Source organism: Mchenga conophoros, linkage group LG5 (assembly GCF_057382185.1).
Source record: "Mchenga conophoros isolate Kocher_MC1m ecotype Shallow Benthic linkage group LG5, M_conophoros_male_GT1.1, whole genome shotgun sequence".
NCBI lineage: Eukaryota > Metazoa > Chordata > Actinopteri > Cichliformes > Cichlidae > Mchenga > Mchenga conophoros.
In genome coordinates, this window is record NC_140530.1 from 36,986,637 (window position 1) to 37,004,546 (window position 17,910).

Consider the following 17,910-nt stretch of genomic DNA (forward strand, 5'->3'; position numbering starts at 1 on the left):
GAAGGAGATCCATGTACATGAATTATTTTTGAACTGCTTCAGGCAATAAATGAGTGAAAACCTGGACTGCGACTGAAACTCTCTTTTACCTTAAATAAAAATAACACGCAACAACTGCCTATTGAATAAACATTTCTTATACGGCATGAAGAGAGCAAAGTGAACTGGAGTCAGAGTCCTTGTTTGTGTGCATAAACCTGTCCAAATAAAGGTGATTCTGAACTCAGGGGAAATATCTGAGCAGAACTCAACTTAACTGTGAGAAGCCATTTGAAAGGCACAGAAACATGATGTGATCACTCAAGAACATTTTTTTAATACATCAGCTTTACAAGCCAGTGTGGACAAACTTGGAAGTGAAAGGCTTCAGCCCTGACTTTGACTCAGGTAAGCCACTAAGAAAGTGATGGTGGTAGATATATTAGACCTTTCCTTTCTCTTTGGTTTCATTTTGGTTTCGTTTCAGTTTGGGCACCTGGATGTGTAACTGTTATTGTTTGACTTAAAATAAACCCTTTTACAATGTCAACTTGAAGTCAAACTTCAAAAGTAAAAAAAAACACCCTAGCAGGTTTCCTGCCAATTCTGACCTGGCATCAAACAATCCAGTAAAATGAAAAGCAGCTCTATCACCACTTTGAATACTAAAGCTATTTTTTAAGCAAGAAACAGAAAATAAAGAAAAGAACTCACCAATTAGGTTAAGATCAACAAACTCAAATGTCTGAAGACACAAAAAGCAGACAGAGATCCTTCACTGTCAGTGGATAGAGTACGACTGAGAGTCTAAGCTGTCGGAGAGAAAGGAAACTTCTGTGCTAAACCACACAGCCACAGAAATTCTCACAGACAGACTCACAGATACAGTGAGGGAAAAGTTGGTACGGTTCATATAGCATTTGAAAAACCAGGTATTTCTCTCAGGAGTGGTGGAGGGCAAAACAGAGCTACAAGAAAACAAGTTACAATCTAATCGTTATGTGGAAATAAACAAATGAACTGTTTTGTTTTGTTTTTTACTTGATGTGTTAATGTGAAGCAGATACATCATAAACTGGTAATTTTAGCCCCAAGTGCGATAGGAGAAGGATTGTTGAGTGCGAGAGGAACTGACCTGAAAGATAGGATCATGGTAGTGATGGGTCCAGCAACACTGAGGCACCGGCGCATGTATCAAGCTCACAGAGCGAAGCCTGTATCGGTGCGTGTGTCGCTTTAAGAAAAAGCCACGTGATCGATACAGCTGCTGTATCGCTCATTGCCAACGCTCCAAACTGTGTTTAAAAGGTACCACATCTGCATCTGTCAACGGAATGAGTCGCCACCAAAAAACAAAAACAAAATTACTCTCGCAAAGAAACAGATAATACATATCTCTCCATAAAAATATGGAGCCCAAAAGAAAAAGAAAAGTTTCTGCTGTGTGGGATCATTTGACCTGCAGTGTAAAGTATTTATTTCATTTTATGCAGGTTAAATGTCGCATCTGTTCTGCGGAGCTTTCTTACACAAACAAAAGCACCTCCTCAATGTTTAGGCATTACAGAGCCAAACATGAAAATGAGGAGACAAACACACCGAGAATAACACAGGTAGGCCTATATAGACATTGAGCAGCATTATTATCATTTTTTTTTTCATTATGTTTTATTATTTTGAAATCAAGCATCTAGGAAGACTGTTTTTGACCAGGCAGTCCTGAATTTTTTTATTTATTTTTTTTTATAAAAGACAATCCCTTAGTATTGTGGAGAGTGTTGGAGAGAAACATTCCAAGATCAGAGGATCCTTTAACGTACTGGGGAAATAGGAAGACATCTTATCCGAACCTTTTCCACCTGGGTTTACAGTTTTTGTGTACCCCAGCTCCATCTGAGCCCTATAAGCGTGTGTTTTCCAAAGCTGAGGAAATGGTGTCAAAAACGCAATGGACTGAATGCAAAAGCATTGGATAAACTTGTTTTTCTGAATAGAAATTTATAATAAACTCTGAGTCAAATACATTTAAATGGGTAATGTTACATTCACAATACCTTCATTTTAATTTTCACTTAATGTCATTCACAATATATTTTAAAGATGTCTACAATATTTGCAATGTAAAAAATATAAAATGATTCCATGGAAAGTGCAATACCTTACAGTGTATACAAGTATGACTAGGTCATTGAATCAGTGCCTGTTGTGAGTCTCAAGTAAGTTGCCTGCAATGATACTTAAAGTCCAGCAGGTGACAGTATGGAGCAAAACAGCAACACTGTGTCGACTCAGTATCGATACAGTTTGGGGAATGTGCTGAAACGCTTCACGAGGCCTCATCTACCCATCACTAGATCATGGCCAAGCTTGAAACCTGGACCCCCCGTACCAAGACTACGTGAAGCCCCTCAGAAGGTCTGCTAGATACAGGCTACAGCCACCATTACCGAGACTAACAAGCCGATCTACAATATGGCAGCAGTGATCAGTGAGATGCTTGTCTACAAGTTGAACAGCCACAAGGGGCAGTACCCTCCATGGAGAAGGAGGCTAGAGGCTAAGAACAAGGTAGCACGGAGGGAGGTTAGCCAACTATCGGAGTTGCAGAAAGGTACGATGAAGAAGGTGCCTCTGAAGTACAGCAAGCTGTCCATACCTGAGGCCTTGAAAACTGCTAAGCAACGACTCGCAGCTTGAAGAGGTACACCAGAGAGATCGAAGGCAGGAGAATAAACCAGCTGTTCTCCACAGAAACAGCCAAGGTGTATACTCAGTAGCAGGGGAATATGAGAACAGCACCTCCAAGGCTGGAGACTGAGGAATACTGGAAAAGCATATGGGAGAAGGACGCAACCCATAACGGTAATGCTCAGTGGTTAGTGGATCTGGGGGCAGACCACAGCGACCACCCTGAACAGGGTCCAGTAACCATCACAGTGGCAGACATCCAAGAGAGGGTTTCCAGTATGGAGAGTTGGACAGCACCAGGCTCTGACATGGTTCACGCCTACTGGCTTAAGAAGCTGACTGCACTCCACGAGCGTCTGGGAGCACAAATAAACCAGCTGCTAGCTGACAAAAGACACCCAGATGGGACTCAATTAAAAACAATCTAATTAATTAGAGGCTTTGTAATTAATTAATTAATCTTGATTAATCACATTTAATGACACAAAGCACAAATGTTTTTTAACTCAAAAGGGTTTTATCAAATCAGTTTCGAATCAAATCCGTTTTATTTATATAGCACTTTTTAAAAAAACAGGTGTTGAACAAAGTGCCGTAGGCCTACAATAAAATAAAATTCTACAAAATTTTTAAAAGAAAGTAAAATCAAAGATGAGAGAAAAATTAGAATAAAATAATGACAGACTCATACAGAATTAAAAGCCAAGGAGTAAAAATGGATCTTTAGAAAGAGTTTTAAAAGTATCTGATGTTGAAGAGGTCCTGATATGTAAAGGCAGTTTATTCCACAGTTTCGGAGCAGTTGCAGCAAAAGCCCAATCTCCTCTGTGTTTTAATCTAGACCCAAGGACAACTAGCAGCTTTTGGTCCACAGACCTCAAAGATCTCCCCAGAGTATACCAATTTAAAAGATCAGAAAGACAAATAGGAGCTAGTCCATGCAATGATTTAAAAACAAGTGTCAAAATCTTAAAATCAATTCGAAAACTGTCAACCAGTGTAGCGAGGCAAGTATAGGAGATATGTGCTCTCATTTGCGTGTGCCAGTCAGAAGCCTTGCCGCAGCGTTTTGAGCCACCTGTAGTCGGCCAATAGATGACAAGGTAACACCAGAGTAGAGGCTGTTGCAGAAGTCGAAGCGAGAGTGCATCGCATTGGGGCTCCGAAGACAGGAAGCAGGAGACCACGTCCTATTGTGGCCAAATTCGGCCACTTCAAGCAGAAGGAGCAGGTGAAGAGTCGTGGCAGAGAGCTGAAAGGAACGGATTTCAGCGTGAACGACCAGTTCCCCAAAGAGATCCTGGAACGACGCAAGGTCCTGTTCCCAGTCTAATGTAGTTTTATCCAGAAAGGCTCCCGTCATCGCCGTGGACCGGCCCTACATAGACGGACAGATGTACTGCGACCCCGGCACCATTCCATGGCTGTATTGACCGCACACTGCTACACTATTCTCTTTACTCACACTCTCTTGTATTAACATCTGTTTAACTTTGTAATATCAGTTTGCTAATTCAGTATACAGTCACTGTCACTCTCAGTCAATGCCTTAATTTGGATGTTTCCGTTTTTATTCCTTTTTTCCTCTCTCTCTTCCTCTTTTTCTTCTCTTTATTTACAAACAAATGATGTGTTTCCATTTTCCTCACCCGTCTAAGCGAGACACACAGCGTACATCATTCACCATACACACACAACTATGGTCGCACTAAGATTTGTCACATGGAATGTGCACGAAGCTGGCTCCAGAGAAAAAAGGTTAAAAAAAAAAATTTAACCAACTTAAAAACCTGCAGGCAGACGTTGTTTTATTACAAGAGACTCACAGGCCTGTCACAGGTTTGAATGAACTTAAAAACCTGAGTTTCCTAATGTGTTTTCAGCCTGTATAATTCTAGACAAAGAGGAGTAGCAATTTTAATCCATAAAAATATTAATTTCACAACTGGGTCCAGAGGGCATCCTAGAACAGAGCTGGCCCTTCGGATCAGCATGTTCAGTCTCTTCCTGTCCCCGGCAGAGATGCTGCCACCCCAGCAGACCACACCATAAAAGATGGTTGAGGTCACCACAGAGTCATAGAAGGTCTTCAGGAGTGGGCCCTTCACTCCAAAAGACCTGAGTCTCTGCAGCAGCTACATTCCAGACCCCAGTCGGAAGGCCAACTGCTCCTCCTAGCCCCCCCGCTCCAGCAGGCCGCAGAGAACGGGGGTGTGTGAAGACTCCAAACCTCCCTCCGCCCGCTCATATGTAGTGTTGATGCATGTGTGTTCTAAGGTGCCTTTAAAACCCAGGAGGGCATGGAGCTACCTGCCAGAGAGCAGCAGGTAAGCGCATAGCCCCTCCTGATAGCCCTCAATGTCTACGTGTATTTAAAATTGAGAGGTGGGCAACGACGACACCCTGATGGTCTTTTGGATTCCGTGTAGCGTGCCCACCCCCAAGATCCTATATGTATGTGTTATGAGAGTGTGAGTAATGAGAATGTCTAAGTTGTGAGATAAAATTGAGGCACAGGCAGCCAGATGGGGACAGAGGGGGGGGGGGATGCCTCCCCTGCACCCTGGTGACACATCTTTACCCCAAGGCCCTGCATGTGTGGGTGATTGTGGTGGAGCGGGAAGAGGGAGGCAGCTGGAGATGGGGAGGGAAGGAAGGGAGGGGCCCCTCCCTGTGGCCAGCTCCCCTGCTGACCCCAGTAGGCCCCCCCATACTCTGCAACCCTCCAGGGAAAGGGGGCCCAGGCCCATCCGGACCGGGGCCCAGTGCAGCAGCGCCGCTCAGCCCCACAGAGCCCGGGACAGCCCACCTGACCCCACCTCAGAGAAAACTGCACCCACCCCATCTTCCACTCATCTTCCAGACCTTTTTCTCACTATCTGTTTATGCAGGTATGACCAGAGGGTGAGAGGTGGTTGCCACAGTGATGGGTGAGGTGGCGTCTCCACATAATGAGATGCCCCAAAAACTGCAGAAGAGGAAATGTGAGCTGAAGTGCTGGATCTCAGCCAAATAAGGAAACCGTGGCTTTCATCCAATTTTTTAACAATCACCTCAGTGTCCTGTTTATCACACATAATAAAAAGCATTTACAGTCTGGGTATGGTGCTCTTTGTTCCTTTAGATCATCTACGGAGCAAAGAGATTTTTAATTCAAACCTTTGATAGCTTGAATAAAGAAAAGATAAAGTCATATTTAGAGTCTGTGTGGATCGTCTTCTTTCATAAAAGAACCAACACATGTCCTCTGTGTATATTTCCACAGTCATGTCTGTGTTTGGTCTTCCTCTGTGTCCATGATTGCTCTCTCCCCCTCAGTGTCTCTCACTCCCTCGTTCTCCAGGTCCTAATCATGTCCTTATGTTTTGTCTCCCTTTTCTGTTCACATGTTCCCCTCCTTGTGTTTCATTCCATGTCTCCGCTGTCTGTCATGTGCATTCTCCCCAGTCCATCATGCTTCTTGCCCTCTCTATCTCTTCTGTCTGTCTCATCCCTATGTCTGTTTCTTTCCTCCTGCCCTGTGTCAAGCCGAGCGTATAGTACTCATGGACATTACATTTTATTTATTCATCATATCTCTATTTATACTATAATGCAACCAACCTTCCTACCTCTGTAAACTGTATTTGTAATAACCATATTTATTATAGTAGCAACAGCACCCCCCACCCCCCACTCAATGTGGGATATCACTGATCACACGCTGCACCTCACAATGTGTGTGTGTATGTACGTACGCATGCGTATGCATGTATATATACTAGGGGTGCAACGATACGCAAAATTCACGGTTCGGTTCGATATTTTTTCGATACAAAAAAATGTTCATGCCTTTTTAATTTGTCATTTATTAAAATTATAAATATATATTTTAACTCAAAAGTACAGTTTTTAAATTTAACCCTAACCCTTGTGCGTGTTTTTTATTTTGACAGCAAATGCGCACCTGCGGACCACTTATGTGCACCCCTGGTTATTTAGCTCGTCATATTGCAGCCACAGAAATTCTTTTGTCCATGAAACCATAAAGCTGCACTTTCTTTTTGCCTTATAGTCTGATTTGTCATAACTTCTCCGTTTTGTGGTAAGCTTTTCTTTGGCTGTCACTTCTTCACCCTGACCTGTCTTATTTGGCTCAGCAGAACTAAAATATATATCTGTCTGTGAAGGTTCTCAGTCATCCAGGTCATCGTAGTCAAATATAAATCCTGCTGCTTTTACACACGCACTCACATAAGCTCAGCGATTCTCTGCGCGATCAACCTCTCACATGTTTAAGCTGCGGGAGATTTCACTTGTCATGTTTGCATAGTAAGCTAACGATTAATAAGACAATGTCAGAGGAATTGGTGCACAAATTATCATCACTCACAGATCAGTGCTGTCGCTCTCTATACACAGTTCGCATGATTGCAAAGTGAAAGCAAAAAAACAAGCGCAAATTCAAACGCGATTTCAATATGTCACATCAGAGGTGTGGACTCGAGTCACATGACTTGGACTCGAGTCAGACTCGAGTCATTAATTTTATGACTTTAGACTTGACTTGAAAAAATGTTCTAAGACTTGTGACTTGACTTGGACTTTTACACCAATGACTTGGGACTTGAATTGGACTTGAACCGATTTACTTGAAAAGACTTGATATTTTACCCCAAATACAAAATTTAACATGCATATTATATAGAGATTGAAAATGTGACGTCATTCACGGGTAGAACCGCAAAGGATTCTGGGAACTCGTGGCAAGCGGTACTAGCGCACGCAGGCTTTCAATTAAAATCAGTTATACAGCGATAAAAAGAAACACAAGAAGCCGTTGTATTATTAACTGCAATAGCCGGTCGCATGACAGCCACGGGAAGCCGACGGGTAAAGAGATCGGTTGTTATCGGATTATGTTGTTGAAGAGAAATTGTTCGAGCCATGTTTCCGAAGTAACAAAGACGCGACTGGATTGCAGCCATTCAAAGGTCAAATATAACGTCCCAGAACACTCCAGCTCACAGGTTAGTCTGCTCCAAGCATTTACACAAAGGTCAGTCTGCTGTTGTAGTTAATACGTCACTTTCATAACATAACTGGTGATATAGGTTACAAGTAAGTCTGGCGCTGAACAGAAATTGTCGCGCTATGCTCCTTTGTTTATTGTGCATAAATAGTGAATTGTCCTGACACAATATTGTGTTTCGCTTCTGTTATTATGGTACATTGACAAAAACATATACTTTTATTCACAGGATAAAACAGGTTTTTGTATCACTAATTGCCCAGTACGATTACAGCATACAGTATTATTGTCACTGCTACATTTCTGTGATGCTACCAGAAATTATTTCCACTACTAATTAATTACCGTTGAGCTCAAAGGTCCTATTAATAAACGGTTAAGGAATGTGTATTTATGACGACGATTTGTGAGACTGGTAAACTTATGATACGTACGATGGTCTTTACTTTCTACACGGTGCATTTCAAGGTCCTGCACCCATCCGTCGGTAAACTGTACCTGGGCTTGTTGCAGTGACCTGAAGTTACTAAACTTCATGAGTGTATGCACTCACTCCAAGAACCGTATGATTATAAATATGCATATAAATATGCTACGATGAGATAGCTGACTTCATCTAACTAGCAAATGTTGTCCAGGCTACGTTGGTGATGCAGTTTTTTTAATGTGTATGATATTTTTGTCATGCGATTTTAAAGCCGGTCCTACAAGCGCATCCAAGAATAACATGCAGCTTATCTCAGAACTGTAGGTGAAAACTATTCTTGGAGCTAGGTTTAATTGAGCTGCATTTTAAAGAGGTGCAATTTCACAATTTGTGTATATTTTCTAAGTTCACTATTTTGTCATGTGTTGAGAAAAACACAGATTTTAAAATTACATGGTCTAATATTTACATTTAGCATAACTGCAACATTATTTTTTCGTTGTTTTTTTTTTTTAAAGACTCGAAAGGACTTGAAATTCAAAGTTTCAGACTTGTGACTTGACTCGGACTTTTACACCAGTGACTTGAGACTCGACTCTGACTTGCCTGACATTACTTGAGACTTGACTTGAGACTTGAGGATAAAGACTTGAGACTTACTTGAGACTTGCAAAACAATGACTTGGTCCCACCTCTGTGTCACATATTGACAGTGGCTCACCGATGCCAATGACATAATTGCCCAGCTACATTTCCGAAAGAATGCAAAAGCATTGACATATATTTTCCTTCCTACAATAGCCCGACAGGCAGGGCAGAGATAGATTTTGGTAGCCCGACTGAAAAAATCGCTAGCTCCAGGACGTCGGGCTAGCGATATTGCGAGCCCTGTATCTGATTGAGGAATCACTCATCTTTGGAAAAGAGAGTTTATTACAGAGAAATGTCTCTTTCCAAAATAAAAGCTATACTATACGCTTCTTCTGGGCTATATTCTCAGCAGCATAAGGAGAATCACGTGCTAACAGCTGTCTAAATGACTCGGCTAAAGTTAGTAGCATGCTTGTTGTTTTTGTCTTTGCACTAGGATGATGTCGGCGTAAATGTGCAGTCATATTCGTTGTGTTCCCACTAGTGCTTTCAGGTTAATCTCGTTGAAATGACCTTAACGCCACAACACGGCAAATCTCCGTTAACGAGCTACCGCCGATCGCCCCGTGCATGGGGCTAGACGGCCAACACGTTAACGAGCTAACTGTGCTAACACACTAGTTCCCACCCATGTAATTGAGCATTGCATGGCACATCCAACATACTGTTTTACTTTAGTCCATGACTCGCTTACCTTCAGGGTCATACGTCACATGAAAACCAAAATAATTCCAAACGCCAGATCTGAATGAGGGTGGGGGAGGTGCCCTGCGCTCTTCCTTCTGACTATGCTGTCTGTGTTGAGCGCTCAGTGGATCTGCGCTCGACAGTGCAGCCTAGGCGGAGTAGTCGAACGCAGATTCACTGAGCGCTAACACAGACAGCATCGTCAGAAGGAAAGTTGATAAAATAAATTACAAATGTTGTATTGTTCGATACATATGCGTACCGAACCGAAAGCACTGTATCGAACGGTTCAATATCGACACGAATATCATTGCACCCCTAATATATACATATGTGTATGTATGTGTATGTATGTATGGGTGTATCTATATGTATGCAGGTGTATGACTAAGTTGTACATATCTTTCTTGTGTAAATGTAATTCTGTCTGTGTTATTATGTAAATACTTACTTAGGCTATTGTGTATTTCACACGGAGAGATGCCAAACTGACTTCCATTGTTCTTGTAACAGTGACAATAAAGAGCTATTATATTCTATTCTAATTTCAAAGCATTTCTTGTTCAGTTCTCTGGGCTCACAGAGAGCATAAAAACATCTGTCACAGCCTGGAAGCAAAACATAGCTTATAAATGAACTAAATACCTTACAGGCTGGAAAAAATAAAGTCCCATCAACTTTGCTGTTGCTGCTGGCTTCCAGAATGTCGCCATCATCAACACTGTTGCTGACCTTCTGCGTGGCTACTGGTAGGACTCCAGCTTAGTTGCCGGCCTCCAACACAGATTTACCTGACACTTTCCTGCTGACTTGATGGGCTCAGTCATTTTTCTTTTCTTTTCTTTTTTTGTGGTCACATTGACTAAATGAAGTTTATTTCATACAGTCAAAGGAGCTTGCAAAGAAAAGAGTCTGGACTTCTTTAAGTTGCTTGAAGACATTTCACCTCTCATCCGAGAAGCTTCTTCAGTTCTAAGGTCAAATGGTGGGGAGTCCCAGATATAAACCTAGTGGGAGTGACCCCCCACAGAGGGACAAAAGGACCCCCTGATGATCCTCTAATCGCCTGAGCCAAGGTGTGAAACTGGGTGTGGGTCCCAATCAACCAGAGTTTCGGGTGAGTTCATTGTGAAACCTGGCCCCACCTTATCATGCGAATTCCTGAGATCAGATGGCCCAGGATGTGAGTGGGCGTTAAGGCGTCTGGGAAGGGATCTCAAAACTGGATTATAGATGGCAGAGAGTTGGTGTCGTAAGCCCCGCCTCTGTTCAAAGATGGTCGCTCACAGTGGACATAGATGGCTTCTTTCACTCCTCTTTCAAACCATCTGTCCTCTCTGTCCAAAATGTGAACATTGGCATCCTCGAAAGAGTGACCTTTGCCCTTAAGATGCAGATGGACTGCTGAGTCTTGTCCTGTGGACGTGGCTCTTCTATTTCATACAACTTTGTCATAAAACGTGTAAGAAAGCAGGATTATCAGTGTTAAGCTCATTTGCTAATCAACAAGTCAAGCTAGAGATCTTCTCATCAGGTCTGATTTTTTTGTTTTTTTTGCATCCAGGATGGTGAAGGTGATAATCTTGAAATTTCAAAAAAAGATTTCAGAAACTTGCGGTAGTTACATCGGCTTTCCTTGCTGTCTGTGTTCAGCACAATGGTTTCCTGTCAGTTTTTCATCAGACCAGAGATGTATTCACTATGCATCTGTGCAAAATCTCTCTAAAAACAAAGAAAAAAAAAGCTAGACTATAAACCTGACCAACTTCAACATCCTAACTTCTTTTACAGCCATCTTTAATTCCTTTCTTTAATTCAGCAACCCCCCATAAAGCTAGGACATCTTATTAATTATCACTGAAGAAAATAAGAACAACCCTAGGTTTCTCTTCAGCACTGTAGGCAGGCTGACAAAAAGTCAAAACACTGTTGAGCCAATCCTTTAACGTTAACTAGTAATGATAGATACTAGTAATAATGAAGGAAAAAAAATACTCATAATTGTGTCTCACAGACGTGACATTAAAGACAGCTATTTTCAGTACCATTGCAGTGGTTTTTATCATATCTATCTATTAGATTACAATTTGTTCATGCAAATGGAGAGTCTTCTTTACACTATAAATTTCTAATTATGGAGCGCCACAGGGTTCCAGTTCTACACCATTTTACATTATACATGCTTTCCTTAAGCAGTATCATTCAGAACACAAAGCATACATTTTCACTGCTATGCAGATTACACCCAACTTTATCAACCCATGAAGCCAGATAACACACACCAATAAGTTAAACTGCAGGAATGTTTTAAAGACATAAAGACCTGGATGACGTCTAACTTTCTGCTTCTTAATTAATAGACCTCTCTGCATTGAATCATACATCATTATTTCCACTGGCACGCTTCCACAGCATGTAAAGTAAGTAAGTAAGTAAGTAAGTAAAGTAAGTATGTCTTTTGCCCTGTCTTCCTCCTCTCACCCCAACTGGTCACAGGAGATGACCACCCCTCCCTGAGCCTGGTTGTGCTGGAGGTTTCTTCTATTAAAGGGAATTTTTCCTTCCAATTGTTTCCAAAGTGTTTGCTCACAGGGGGTCTTCTGATTGGTCAGTTTTGTTTGTATGTTGGGGGCGCCTTAGAAGTGCTTTGAGAAGACTGTTGTGATTTGACGCTAATTTAAATAAAATTTAAGTGAATTGAATTGAATCAGTGGTGTGTGGTGACTTTTACAGAAAGACAAGCAGAGAAGGTGGAGTCCTCGCGGATCTCCCTGCACTCTGCACGGACATCTTCACCTTTCTGCTCTCCTTCCTGCAGACCTGTCTAACATTATGTGAGTAGTAATCATCAAAGTAGTAACTATTAGCATATAGTAATAGGTGTTGGAGGAATGGTTTTTATAATTGTTTCTTTTTTTGTGAAAGCAGAAAAGCCACATTAAGAAAACATCTAAAATTCACAGAAAAAATTTATAATTGCACTTAATTGTATTTAAAGTAGGTTACAGTAACAGACATGCTGCTAAACTGTCACGGTGCTGGGTCTGTGACCCAGGGTTTTATGTTTGTTGGTTAATTTATGTTCTTTGATTATTGTTACTTTCATTCTCTTTATTGTGTTCCGCTTGTGTTATTCTTAGTTCCTTAGGTTTCTGTTACTTTGCCTTCCCCGTGTTCCTCGTGTAGTCACTTGTCTGTGCCCTCTGTCCCCCCAGTCAGTTGTCTCAGTGTCAAGTCGGCGTCTTTGTGAATGTCTCTTGTTTCCTCTTTTTCTTTGATAGTCTGTGTCCTGTGTTTTAAGTGTTGCCCCTTTGTCTTGTCATGTTTGATTAGTCCGAGCTGTGCTCTCCTCCTGTTTCCCATCCCCTCGTTATTCCCTGGTATATTTAAGCCCTGTGTTTTCCCCACACCGTACCTCCTCATGTATTGTAAATCTGGCTGTCTTTCTGGTTTCCAAGTGGTTTAGTTTAATTTTCATGTTCAGGGTCTTAGTTTGTTTCTATGAATGATTCTCCCAACAATAAAGCTACCATTTTAAGTTCACTCTTTGTGTTCGAGTCCTGTGTATAATCATGAATTATATTCTAAAATCGTTGCTTTTTAGTGGCTTTCTCGTGAGCACCATATATCTTTAAAAAGTAGCTTTTATTGAATTCAGAAAAACAAGTCTATAAATATAATAACAAAAAGAACGATGAAAGCTGAATTAAAAGGTTAGAGCACATGGTTTGAAGTGAATCTTCAGGAGAATAAATATATTAATGGAAAAAATCAAGGTGGTGCTTGTAATTAATTTCCATTCACTTCTGTTTATGTTGTACCAAATCACAACAATAATGTATTGTAATTTAAAACCCCCAAAACTTTTTAAAAAATAGAACCTAATCAATAAACAATCCTTTGGTGACAGTGGGAAGGAAAAACTCCCGGTTAACACGAAGAAACCTCCAGCAGAGCCTGGATGAGGAAGAGCTAATTATTGCTGTAGGCAGCTGAGAGATAAGAAGAAAGTGAAAAGAAAGGGGGGAAGCACAGGGGGATTGGATAATCTGTTTAGCTTACCTGTTTTATTAAAATGGACAAAGCAGGTTTTGACCCTTATTAAAGCTTTCCTCTAAATTTGTTTTTAGGTTTCTTCATTTGTCACTCTAACCCCTCTATGTCCCACATTGTGGTCAAATTTGCTGGCCTCTAACCCTCCACCTGCCACACAGATGTACCTAACACTTTCCTGCTGAGTGGATGAACTCAGTCACTTTTTTGTGATCACATTGAAAAAAACATGAAGTTTATTTGATAAAACTTTGTCATAAAATGTATAAGAAAGGAGGATTATCAGTGTTGAGCTCATTGGCATGACTTGTAATTGACAAGTTGAGCAAACTGTTGTTTCCTTTTTTTTTCTTTTTTTTTTTGCAACCAGTATGGTGACAGTGATCATGTTGAAATTTCAAAAGAAGATTTCAGAAAACTGTGGTAGTTACATCTGCTTTTTATGCCATCTGTTTTACCACAATGGTTCCATGTCAGTTTTTCATCAGGCCAGAGATGTATCCACAATGCATCTGTGCAAAAACCCTAAAAAAAATCCATTCTTAACATCCTTCACAAAAAAAACCCCAAAAACCCCATCCATTCTTAATGTCCTTCACACCCACCTTAAATCAATTTGATGTGGCTCCATGTATAGCAGTATGCATGAAAAAATTTGAACACAGAGAAAATTCACTAGCAAAAACTCTAAATGCCCATTCCCTTTTCCAGCAAAAGTCACTATTTCCACACCCCACTCAAAAAAATAATTCATTGGATGAACGTAATTTTATCTTGCCACTTATATTCCATCGAAACAAATCATGTTCTATTAATCCATCTTGAATGTGTTGTTTCAACACGATATGTTTGTAGGTTTAACATAATAGTAACATTAACATTCAATTAAGTTGACTTTTATTCAATCAACATGTTTGTACCAAGTTAGTCTAATTAAATTTATTTATTTTTTATTTTATATCACTTTGGCACATCAAAATTCAGTCTTGTTACATGACCTAGTAAAATATTTGTTTGTTACACCAACGATAATCTTCTTGAATGAACAAATGTAACTTACATCTGTAGTACATGTTGTATTCATATTACATAATGTTCAACAAAAATTCAACGGATTTACAGCAACTTCCAATCCACCCATCTTCTTATCTATCTGGGCTCCGGAAGTGATTTGGTAAGAGGGGCAGGTTACATCCTGGAGAGGTCAACAGCATGACCCACCATGGCATTGAGCTGTTAATACAGACTTAACAAATGTAGGAAACCTATGATGCAGAATTTTCTTTATGTTTTTGTCCTTGACAAGTTAAACCATAATAAATAGTAACAGCATACACGTGGTGTGTGTGTGGTTGTCTTCCTGTGGTTTGAAATCTCGTGTGTTTTTGTGAATTTCATGAGTCCAGGCAACTAACCACTCTTCCTAGATTGTGTCATGTCATCTGAACAAGAAGAAAGTTGTTGAATTTCATGCAGATCCAACATGATTTAATTGTGTTCTCCATAGAAACACAAAATTATTTTGTTCAAATGACAAGTTAGACTTTTGTAAATGTAACAACCACCCAATTTCCTTTTTTTGAGTGCAGAAGATACCAGTGAGATCATGTGACCACAACTCCCATTGATCAGTTTGTTCACACTGTTATCATAATGTTTCATGCATCACTCTGTATCTGTGTATGTTTATTAAGTGTCACAGTTTGATGCTGATCTGATGCCCATGTCGATGAGCTCTTGGACCGACATTTTGTCTCTACACTTGATTTAACCAAGGGTCACTGGCAGATTCCCAAGAGTCTTCTTCACAACGTGCAGTGTTTACGAATTTATCACACTTCTGTTCTTGTTCAGAGCACCAGCCACCTTTCAACGCCACATGGAATGGGTGCTGAATGTACACGTGGCATAATGTGCTGCTTTATTAGGAGGATGTTATCATCCACAGCGACACCTGGGTGGGGCATGTCCAGCGAGTGGCCGCACTACTGGAGTCCCTGGGCCATGCTGGACTTAAATCTAATTTGAAAAAGTTCGCAGTTCAACAGAGAGAGGGACTCTATCTGGGATATCTGGTGCTCTCGCAGATGGATACAACAGCAGCCATCATATCCTGCCCACCTCCCATGGCCAAAAAGGAGGTGAGGCGGTACTTGGCGCTGGCTGACCTGAGCAGCCCCTTGACTGATCTCACCCTAAAGGGTGCCCCAGATCTGGTCCAGTGGACGGAGCAGTCCCAGGAGGCATTCGTGCAGGTTAAGAAGGCTCTCTGTAGGGAACCCCTTCCCCCTCCCTTTTATTCTGCAGAGAGACTCCTCGAACAGGGGGGCCGTTTTGCCCCTGCAGGTAAGGGGGGCACCACCCTGTGGTGTATATCAGAAGGACCCTGTTGGAGGAGACGCTTGGTTCTGTGCGGTGAAGAAGTAGTTCATGGCCATCCAATGGACAGTCGACTCTCTCTGCTATTAGGATGCCAATGCCTGGATCGCCCAGTGGTACGTGGCTCTCCAGCCTTTTACATTTAAGGTGGTGCATAGGCCGGGGACACAGATGGTCAAGGCTGATTTCATCATCTGCTCACAGAGGTGGGGTGTGGAGTAGGCTAGCCCAGATGGCTCCCTATCCTAAGTTGGGTAATGGGCAGAATGGAGAAAGCAATATTATCAGTTTTAAGCTCATTGACTTACGGCGTGTATTTGACAAGTTTAGCAAACTGTTTCACTGTCAAACTTAGACCTCCTCATCAAGTCTTTTTTGGTTTGTTTATTGTTTATTGTTTAGAAACCAGCATGGTGACAGTGATAGTTTTGAAATTTCCAAAGAAGATTTCAGAAACCTCCAGTAGTTGCAATCACTTTTCATGGTGTCTTTGTTTAGCACAGTTGTTTCCTGTCAGATTTTCATATCCGCAAAAACACTGAAAAACATCAAAAGATTTTTTTTAAATCATTCACAGTCACCTTAAATTAATTTGATGTGGCTACATGTCTACACAGCAAATTCAAAAGTGTTAAATTTTTTGGTGTTAATAGTCTCCTTGCAAAAGTAGAGTTAATTTTACTCTAAGCAGAGTCACATTCTTTTAATGTAACTCTGAGGTGTAAAATGATAGTAGTTAAAATCGAGTGTTAAAAATGAGTGTTTCTCTGTCAAATCTGGAGGTGTTACAATGGAAACATTAACTCTTGACCTCTTAACTCTGAACTCCTAGAGGGGCTATGACACCAACAGAGTAAATTCACAGACTCCGCCCCCAGCACGACTCCAATCGAAGCTGAAGTGAAGCCGTTTCAGAACATTTTGCTCTACATATTTGAGTTGTTTGCCATGCTTGGTAAGTCATTTTTTCAAAGATTGTTTCAATTGTTATTAGCTTTTACTTCTGTGGCTCTTTGGAGTTGAGACAAAGCTGTGTGAAAGGCATTAGCCATGTTGCTCGCTGATAGCATAATATTCTGTTTTAGCTAGCTGAAAGGTATTGTTTGCGGGCAAATACCACAGCCTTGAAAAAAAGCTTGCATGTGAATTTTCAGTCAAATCTTTGGTCAAATACACCTAAAACAATGTCTAGAGTGTGAAATGTTGGTATAATGGTGCTACTTGAAGCCTGAAAACGATCGCCCATAAAAAAAAAACAAAAAAAAAAACGAGCAAACAGCAGTAGCAGACGTCCTGACTGGGTTCTACGTTAGCATAAATCCCTCCAGAGTTTTGTGCAGACGGTTTAGGTAAAAATGAAAAAAGTTGAGGTTTTACATTTAGTTCAGTATTACCTGTTGCCTGTGTCTTTGTCTTTTGGGAAAATACTTTACACAAGTAATGGCTCAAAGAGGATTCCTTTTTTTTTTTACTGTGCTGCAATTGTTTACTGGATTATTTGTGCCATTAATTAGTGTCAACTAATTTTTATTCGATCTCCGCACAGGATATGCTTGTGAAGATGGAATATGGGGGAGAGCAGAAGTGCGTTGAAGTTCCACAAAGGGATGAATGAAGGACATGCATATTGTATTGAAGAAATAAGTGATGAGAATGCTGTTATTTGCATTTACCATGTCAGACCTTTTGATAAACAAAATTCTAATGAAAGTGAGAACATGTATACTGTTACGTCTTTCAGAAAATGTTTTGAAATTGTGGTGCACAGTTCAGAATAAATGTTTTTCAAAAACCATTGCATCTTTTTAGTAAATGTTTATTTCCAAAAGAAATTTCTAGAAGTTCAGAACAGTAAAATTCCCGCTTTTTAGAATGAATTAGAAGATAACTCTTACGTAGTTAAACTAAAATACTCTTTGAGAGTTAATATATAAACTCTTAACACCAAGTGTTAAATTATCAACTCCAGACAGATTTGGTGTTTAACACTAAATCAGAGTTAACGTACCAACTCTCCAAAAAGAGTTAAATTAAC

At 40.7% G+C, this 17,910-nt stretch overlaps 1 long non-coding RNA gene across 1 annotated transcript; it reads left to right on the plus strand.

The window, feature by feature from the left end:
* The first annotated feature begins 16,513 nt into the window (after nucleotides 1-16,513).
* On the plus strand, nucleotides 16,514-17,670 carry LOC146575056 (uncharacterized). Its single transcript, XR_014892585.1, has 2 exons — nucleotides 16,514-16,830; nucleotides 17,422-17,670. It is a non-coding gene; the product is annotated as an uncharacterized LOC146575056 (long non-coding RNA).
* The last annotated feature ends 240 nt before the right edge of the window (nucleotides 17,671-17,910 follow it).